The 8,270-nt window shown below is 45.5% G+C and overlaps 1 long non-coding RNA gene across 1 annotated transcript; it reads right to left on the bottom strand.

Moving 5' to 3' along the window:
• Positions 1-414: 414 nt before the first annotated feature.
• Positions 415-4,368, bottom strand: LOC127953534 (uncharacterized). The gene is made up of 2 exons (XR_008153299.1): positions 4,334-4,368; positions 415-534 (listed from the first exon to the last, which is right to left on the bottom strand). It is a non-coding gene; the product is annotated as an uncharacterized LOC127953534 (long non-coding RNA).
• Between the last annotated feature and the right edge of the window lie 3,902 nt (positions 4,369-8,270).

The following is an 8,270-nucleotide window of genomic DNA, read 5'->3' as shown; positions in this document are numbered from 1 at the left end:
TGGCGAAGCATTAGTGTGGCACAGCTCACCACAGCCACGCTCAAGACAAAGGGGCGCGAAAATTTTTATACCAAGTGCTGATTGACCTTACAACCCTGACATGGTTGACTATGTATAAACTATCAGCCTTTAAGGTACTTCAGGTAATTTCTCAATTCTGGCCCCTCATAGCAGTTTGAAAAAGACATGAAAGACAGCCCCAGGACATTACAAAAGCCCATCATACTTGATCTAAATTATGGGTAAATGTTGCTGCCTAATAGTCTTGAGTTGGGTTTGGGGGTTCTCCCCCAAGAAAATGTTGTTCAGGGTCTGATTAGTGTTTTCAATGTCATTTCAGAGACACAGATAAATGCAAGCACATTCAATAATCTATGCATAGACCTAATGAATGACAGACAATTGTAGGAAAGATCAGGATCAGAAATTTATTGCATGTTCCAGTTGTAGGAGATCCATGACTTTCCAATTTACTGTGGGTCCATCCATTGACACAGAAAGCATGTTCCTTAAATTAAGTTCCTTGGTGCCCTCCTGAAATTATAAAAAAATAAAATCAAAACAAAGTCCACCTCAAGAATGATAACATTTTCATTCATGTTCACTCAATTTAGATGGTTTGTCTAAAGTAGTGATTCTCAAACTGTGGTCTGGGGACCACTGGAGGTATGCCAGATTACCAAAGAGGTCTGTGAGCAAAAGTCATCCACCAAAAATGACTGACATGGACTGTGACGCCGTTGAACATTTCCAATTCACTTCTCATGACTTGTTTTCTAATCATGCACATTATTAGTGTAACGCTGAGTCGGAGACATTATGATCCATAAGCAGCTTTATTTCAATAATCCACAGAGTAAACAGAAACAGGTCAATCAGGGGCGTTAGACACCACGTAGACAGGGCACAATCATAAACCTTGACAGAGCATAGAATCAGGGCTGGCGGCTGGCAGGCAGAGGCGAGAGAACAAGGCAGAGGTCGATAAGGCAGGCGGCAGAGAATCAGAGTCCAATAAACAGTCCAGGTCATACACGGAAGATCCAACAGTGGGAAAACGCTCGGTAATGTCTGCATGGGCAAAACAAGACTTCGCGTTTGAGAGAACAGGGTGAGTTCCTTAAATAGGGGATGAAGATGAGCGACACCTGTGCAGGTAATCAGCCCCAGGTACGGGGTGTATGGGAAATGGAGTTTGAAGGAGGTTAATACTCGGGTGACGGTTCCCTCTGGTGGTGATCGGAGAGAGCCACAGAGGCTGTGTTTGTGACAATTAGCAGGTGAAGTTAGCCATGGTTTCAGAAGACTAAAATGGCCTGCATTTTTGCATGCATTAGGGATGATCATTAAGCCAAATATGTCACGTTTTTTTTATTTTATTTTTTAAATTGGCTAAGTGGTCCTTGATTTGAAAGAAAAAATGTTTGAGAAACAAGTTAAGCCATAGTGAATGCTCACAAATTGGGCCTATGTGATAGGGTTCAGAATAGAATAGAATAGCCTTTTATTGTCATTGCACTCTGAAGTTACAACGAAATTGGGGTGCTCCCTCACCCATCAAGATACATAAAAAACAACATACATAAAACAATGGCAGACAAACAAACAATATTCACTCATAAATATAATAATTTAATATAAACAGTAATAAATATGTGCAAAATAGTATAAAAAGTATATATATACACCTATGTCTTCCTAACATTTTTCATATACATAACAGCTAATAAAAATCTTTGATTATCTATAGTTATTTTAAAAACAAGAGAATGCAAAAGTACTTGACTTATTGCCTTGGGGCGATTAAGAATTAATTTCATTTAAGAGCTTGTGTGTGTAAAACCATGAGTATTTGCAGTTCGTATAGCCCAGGGGAAAAAACTGTTTGTCATCCTACTAGAATGTGATTTGGTTGACCTGTACCGTCTCCCTGAGGGCAGCAGATCAAACAAGCGGTAGGCAGGGTGTGAGGAATCAGTAGTGATGGCTTTGGTTCTTCTGAGACAGCAGGATGTGGATGTGTTTTCCAGGCTGGGCAGAGGACAGCCAATTATCTTCTGGGCAGTGTTAATGACCCTCTGCACCGCTTTTCTATCCTCAGCGGTTGAGCCTGCATACCAAACGCTTAAACAATATGTGAATATGCTCATTACAGAGGAGTTATAGAAAGCCAGCAGCAGCTTTGTGTCCATATTGTTCTTTCTGAGGACACGTAAGAAGTGTAGCCGCTGCTGGGCCTTCTTAACCAGGGCCCTGATGTTGTGGGTCCACGAGTAGTCAGAAGAGAAGAAGAGATGTAGGTGCCCAGAAACTTAAAGTTGGTGACAATTTCCACCTGAGCTCCATTTATGAGGAGGGGGTGTAATCCTGTCTGTGCTTCCTGAAGTCCAGAATTAACTCTTGTTTTTGAAATATTTAAAGTCAGGTTATTTTCCGAGCACCAGCGCGATACAACCTTCACTTCTGCCCTATATGCTGACTCATCCTCATTTAAAATACATCCAACCACTGTGGTGTCATCAGCATATTTTATAATATGGTTAGTTGGATAAATTGGAGAGCAATCATAGGTGTACAGTGCTTACAGCAGTGGGCTCAAAACACAGCCTTGAGGAGAGCCAGTACTCAGCGTTAGTGTGGAGGATTGATGTGGGCCGAATCTCACGGATTGTGGACGGCTCGTTAGAAAGTTTTTAATCCAGTTACAGGTGGAGAGGGGGATCTGCAGCTGTAACAGTTTACTGTGAAGAATGTCCGGAATAATTGTGTTAAAAGCTGAGCTATAGTCCACGAAGAGCATCCTTACATAGCTGTTCTTGTTCTCCAGATGGCTCAGCGCTGTATGAAGTGTAAGGGCGATAGCATCCTTTGAAAAGGTGGACCTGTTTGCCCGATAGGCAAACTGGTAGGGGTCGAAGAAAGGGGGTAGGCAGTCTCTAATGTGCTGGGAGACTGATCGCTCCAGGCACTTCATAATTACAGACATCAGAGCGATGGGTCTATAGTCATTTAAGGTGTCTATGGCAGGTTTTTTGGGAATGGGAATAATAATGGAGGCCTTCAGACATGTGAGAATAGTGGCATGTGTCAGGGAGAGATTGAAAAGTTTTGTGAGGATCCCTGCCAGCTGGTCTGCACATGCTTTAACCACCGCTCCTGGGATGCCATCTGGACCAGCAGCTTTTCGTGGATTTACCGCTCTCAGGTACTTCCTAACCTCATGCTCATGAAGAGAGAGAGATGAACTGCTGGAGCCGGGTGGTAGGGGCAGTGACTGGCGATGTATGGTAGTGGTCTCAAACCGGGCAAAGAAGCTGTTTAGCTCCTCCACCAGGATGCTGCTGCTGGAGGATGTAGAGGGGGGGTGGCCTTTATAGTTGGTTAAGGCCTGTATACCCCTCCACATCTGTCGTGGGTTATTATCAGTCAGAAGACCCTCTACTGGCCTTTTATAAGAATCCTTTGCCTGCTTAATACCCCTCCTCAGGTCCGCCCTGGCAGTGCTGTATAGAGCTCTGTCTCCTGTCTTGAAGGCCAGGTTACGGGCTCTGATCAGAGTCTGGACTTCACTTGTCATCCATGGCTTCCTGTTTGGGAAGATCTGTACGCGTATTTCCTCTGTGACGTTTCCAATACAACACTTGATGTAAAAGAGGACAGACTCAGTGTGTGTGTCCAGGTTCTGATCTTCAAAAATACTCCATTCTGTGCATGCGAAGCAGTCTTGCAGCTGAATGAGTGCCTTTACGGGCCAGGCTGTGATGGTCTGTATGGCTGGTTTTGTTTGTCTCCTGAGGGGGGTGTAGGCTGGGGAGAGAAGCAGAGAGAGGAGAGAGGGCGAGAAATTATTCTGGATCGATTCCAATTTTTCTGAATGCATCGCGATTCTCTCTCGAATCGATTCTTAGTTTAGTTTTTAACAGCAGATGCCACTGCGTGCTTTAGATGCCTTACACACACCACTTGAACCTACTATAAAATAATAAATAAAGTTCGAAAAGGTTGAAGCGAAGTACAAAGGTGTTTGAAGTGGGGCGTTTACATTAATCTCGCGTCATAAAAGCAATATATCAATTACATTCTCAGACTCAGCAGAACGCACGAGCGCTCTTCGTCATGAGCATTTGAGTGTTCGGTTAAAAACTAGCCTAGAGCGCCATCTGCAAAAACTAAGCTCAGAATTAATTCGCAACGCATTTGTAAAAAAATTAAATCAATCCAAGAATTGTGACGCATCGATATATTGTCCCAAATATTCATTAGGAAATAACAAAAACACATGAAGCATTTTAACATATTGAAATAATTTTAAATGTTACTTTTAGAGTCTTACCTTAAAGTGCTCCAGCAAGTCTTCTGCCATTGAGGGGCTCAAAAATATAGCGATGATAGCGAGACCTGACAATCACGGTCTTGTCCATAGCTTTATCGTCTATGCCCTTGCTTGCGATTTCGCAAAATGCTGTGGTGGCGAACCATCGACGCAACATGTTCATCAATCACTTACTCGTATGTCACCTATGGAATGATGCAGGTTGCACCCACGAAGTGCTGCCCCCAAAGGTTGCGCTGGTCAAATTGCGGTTGAAAAAATAAATAAAAATGACGAGTTGGAAATGAAATTTAAGATCCCACATGAAATTTATGACATTCATATGGAAAATTCCAGGATTCAAGACATTTTCAGACCTTAAAAATTTAAAATTGTATTTAAGACATTTCAAGACTTTTTAAGGACCCGCGGGGACCCTGACCTGTGGTAACCCTAATAAGAACATAGTTCAGTATAGGATGTAACAATTACCAGTTTGACGATAAATCATGATAAAATATTTTTATTATCATTAAAACCATATTAGATAATGCGATTTGAACAACTGCCGATAAATGAATACTGTCCAGAATAAAGCATAGTTTTCAATAACAGTCTCAGGTGCACAGCAGAGTTTTGATAATCTGAATCAGGTGTGTTAAAGAGAGCCGTGTAAAATCTGCAGAGCTGGGGAGCGCGAGGACTGGGATTGAGAACTGCTGACCTAAAGGATGTGTTCTTAATAGCAAAGTTGTTGCGTTTATTTAAAAATTTAAATTTTGACTTATATCTTGTCATTATTTAAAAGTGTCATTATTAAAAAATCTCTCAGGCAAAATACACTCAGGAGTAAGGGGACGGGCGGAGGGATCAAAAAGACGAGACAAAGAATCGGGTTTAACGTACTTAGAACCCGGGCGGTACAATAGGGTAAAATCAAAACGACCGAGCCTGGCTGGCCTGCCTGGAATTGAGTCTTTTAGCAGTTCTAATGTATTCTAAATTCTTATGATCGGTCCAAACAATAAAGGGAACCCCTAAACCCACTAATCAGTGGCGCCACTCCTCCAACGCTAATTTGACCGCCAACAACTCTCTATTGCCAATGTCATAATTACGTTCGGCAGGAGATAATCGATGAGAGAAAAACGCGCAAGGGTGGACCTTATCGTCTGAAGCAGCATGTTGGGATAACACTGCTCCTACCCCCCACCTCTGATGCGTCGACCTCCACCACGAACTGCCATGTGGGATCAGGGGTGACAAGGATGGGAGCCGAAACGAAGCGGCTCTTCAGGTTAGAAAACGCAGTTTCAGCTGCGTCAGACCACCTGAAAGGAGTACTGGGGGAGGTCAAGACTGTCAGAGGTAAGGCTAGTTGGCTGTAATTACGAATAAAACACAGATAGAAATTGGCGAACCCCAGAAACCGCTGTAGGGCCTTACGGGAATCTGGAGATGGCCAATCTATCACAGCCTTTACTTTGTCAGGGTCCATTCGTATTCCCTCAGGCGACACGATAAACACTAGGAAGGGGACCGACTTTGCATGGAATACGCACTTCTCCGCCTTGACAAAAAGCCCATTTTCTAGTAACCTTTGGAGCACTCGTCTGACATGTTGGACATGTTCCTGGAGAGATGAAGAAAAAATCAGTATGTCATCCAGGTAAACATATATAAACTGATCTACCATATCTCTCAACACGTCATTCACGAGTGCTTGGAAAACCCCGGGCGAGTTGGAGAGCCCGAACGGTATAACCAAATATTCAAAGTGCCCTCTAGGGGTATTAAAGGCAGTTTTCCATTCATCCCCCTTCCTGATGCGGACCAAATGATAAGCGTTACGTAAATCCAATTTTGTGAATACCGATGCTCCCTGCAACCTCTCGAAAGCTGAAGACATGAGTGGTAATGGATAAGTATTCTTAATAGTAATGTTGTTCAGCTCCCGGTAATCAATACAAGGTCACAGAGAACCATCCTTCTTACCCACAAAAAAGAACCCCGCCCCCGCTGGAGATGAGGAAGGATGGATGAACCCAGAGTCTAGGGAATCAGAAATGTATTTCTCCATGGCCTCCCTCTCAGGAATAGAAAGAGAGTATAACTTGCCTTTAGGCGGAGATTTACCTGACACTAAGTCTATGGCACAGTCATAGGGACGATGCGTAGGAAGAGAAGCAGCCAGGGACTTACTGAACACTTCCTTCAGGTCCAGATACTCTACGGGCACGTTTGGCAACGCCATGGTCTCCTTCTGAAAGACAGACACAGGAACAACAGGACAGGCAGAAACCAAACAAGACTCATGACAACTTTCACTCCACAATGTGATATTGTTTGAACCCCATTCCACTCGTGGATTATGTTTGGACAACCAGGGGTGACCTAAAACAATGGGAGCTACAGGGGAGTCCATGAGAAAAAAAGGATATGGTTTCTTGATGATTGCCGGATGTGATGAGTGTGATGGGTTCAGTATGGTGGGTAACGGGAGGCAGTTCCTGGCCGTTGAGTGCGGTGACATGGATGGGGAGAGACACAGGAAGGACAGGAATGTTCAGGTGATGTGCAAGTGAAGAATCAATGAAATTACCTTCGGCCCTGGAGTCCAGAAGAGCTTGGCATTCATGATGTTGATTCCTCCACCGCAGTTTCACCGGAAGGAGGGTCGATGATGTGAGTGAGGACTTCTCGGCGGAGATCCCACCCGATAGTAGCCACAGGTTTACTATCGGGCTGACTCTTTTACCGGGCAAGAGTAGTTGTTATGATCAGTGCCTCCACAGTACAAACATAGTCCTTGGGACCTCCGCCGTTTCCTCTCCCTCCAGGATAGCCGAGCTCGACCCACCTGCATGGGCTCGTGATCGTCGACAGAACCGACCGTGTTCTCTCGACTCAAGCGCCCCCTACCGGAAGAAAAGGGTAGTCTGGAAGGATTGTGTTGACGGCCCAGGCGATTAAACCTGGCCTCCACCCGCAACGCCAGGTCGATGAGTTCGTTGAGGGTAGAAGGCAGCTCGAGGAGGTAGATTTCCTGCTGAACACGGTCGGATAACCCATGCAGGAATCTATCCCACTGCGCCGCCTCGTTCCACTGGCACGCAGCCGCCAAGGTCCGGAACTCGATGGAGTATTCGGTGACAGATGAGTGTCCCTGTTGGAGTTCCGAGAGGCGATGGGCGGCCTCCCTGCCGGTCGCGGCCTGTCGAAAACTCTCTTCATCTCTTCTGATAGGAGGTTAAACGAGGCACAGCACAGATGTTGATTCTCCCACACTGCCGTTCCCCATAAGGCAGCCTTGCCTGATAGTAGAGTGAGCGTGAACGCTACCTTGGATTCTTCTGCGGCGAAAGTGCGGGGCTGCAGGGCAAAATGCATAGAGCACTTGTTAAGAAATGTTCTGCAATAAGTTGGCTCACCAGCGTAACTCTCCGGTGCCGGAAGTAGCGGCTCAGGCCGGAAGTGGTCCTGGGGAATCCCCGGGGGAACGGTCGGCGCTGGCGGGGCGATGGGCGCAGTGGGAGACGTGAGCTGATGGATCTGCTGGGTGAGCTCGGACACCTGTGCCACCAGCGCTTGGACAGCGCGTCCGGTGTTCGAGATGCTCTCCTGCTGCTGATCCATTCTCTTGACGCTATGGTGCATGAAATCGGTGAGGGTGTTGGTGCTCGCTGCTTCCATGTTGGGTGAGATCGTTCTGTGACGGCTGGTGAAAAGACAGTCCGGAAACAAATACGAGTTAACAGGATTTAATGAGATGATGAGATATGATACAAAGACACCCAAAGACGATGAGGCGATAACACTCCAGGGAGACGGTGGAAGGTGAGAAATCCAGCTGGTAGTGGAGTGTAGGTGAGGAGTCCGGGTCTTGACGGTGTGAGGCAGCAGGAGAGAGTGGCACAGGAACTGCGGGGAACAGAGCCGAAGGTATGTGTCCGTGGCT

This window comes from Carassius gibelio, chromosome B3 (assembly GCF_023724105.1).
Source record: "Carassius gibelio isolate Cgi1373 ecotype wild population from Czech Republic chromosome B3, carGib1.2-hapl.c, whole genome shotgun sequence".
Classification (NCBI taxonomy): domain Eukaryota; kingdom Metazoa; phylum Chordata; class Actinopteri; order Cypriniformes; family Cyprinidae; genus Carassius; species Carassius gibelio.
The sequence above is the reverse complement of the archived record's forward strand: the minus strand, read 5'-3'. Positions and strand labels throughout refer to the sequence as shown.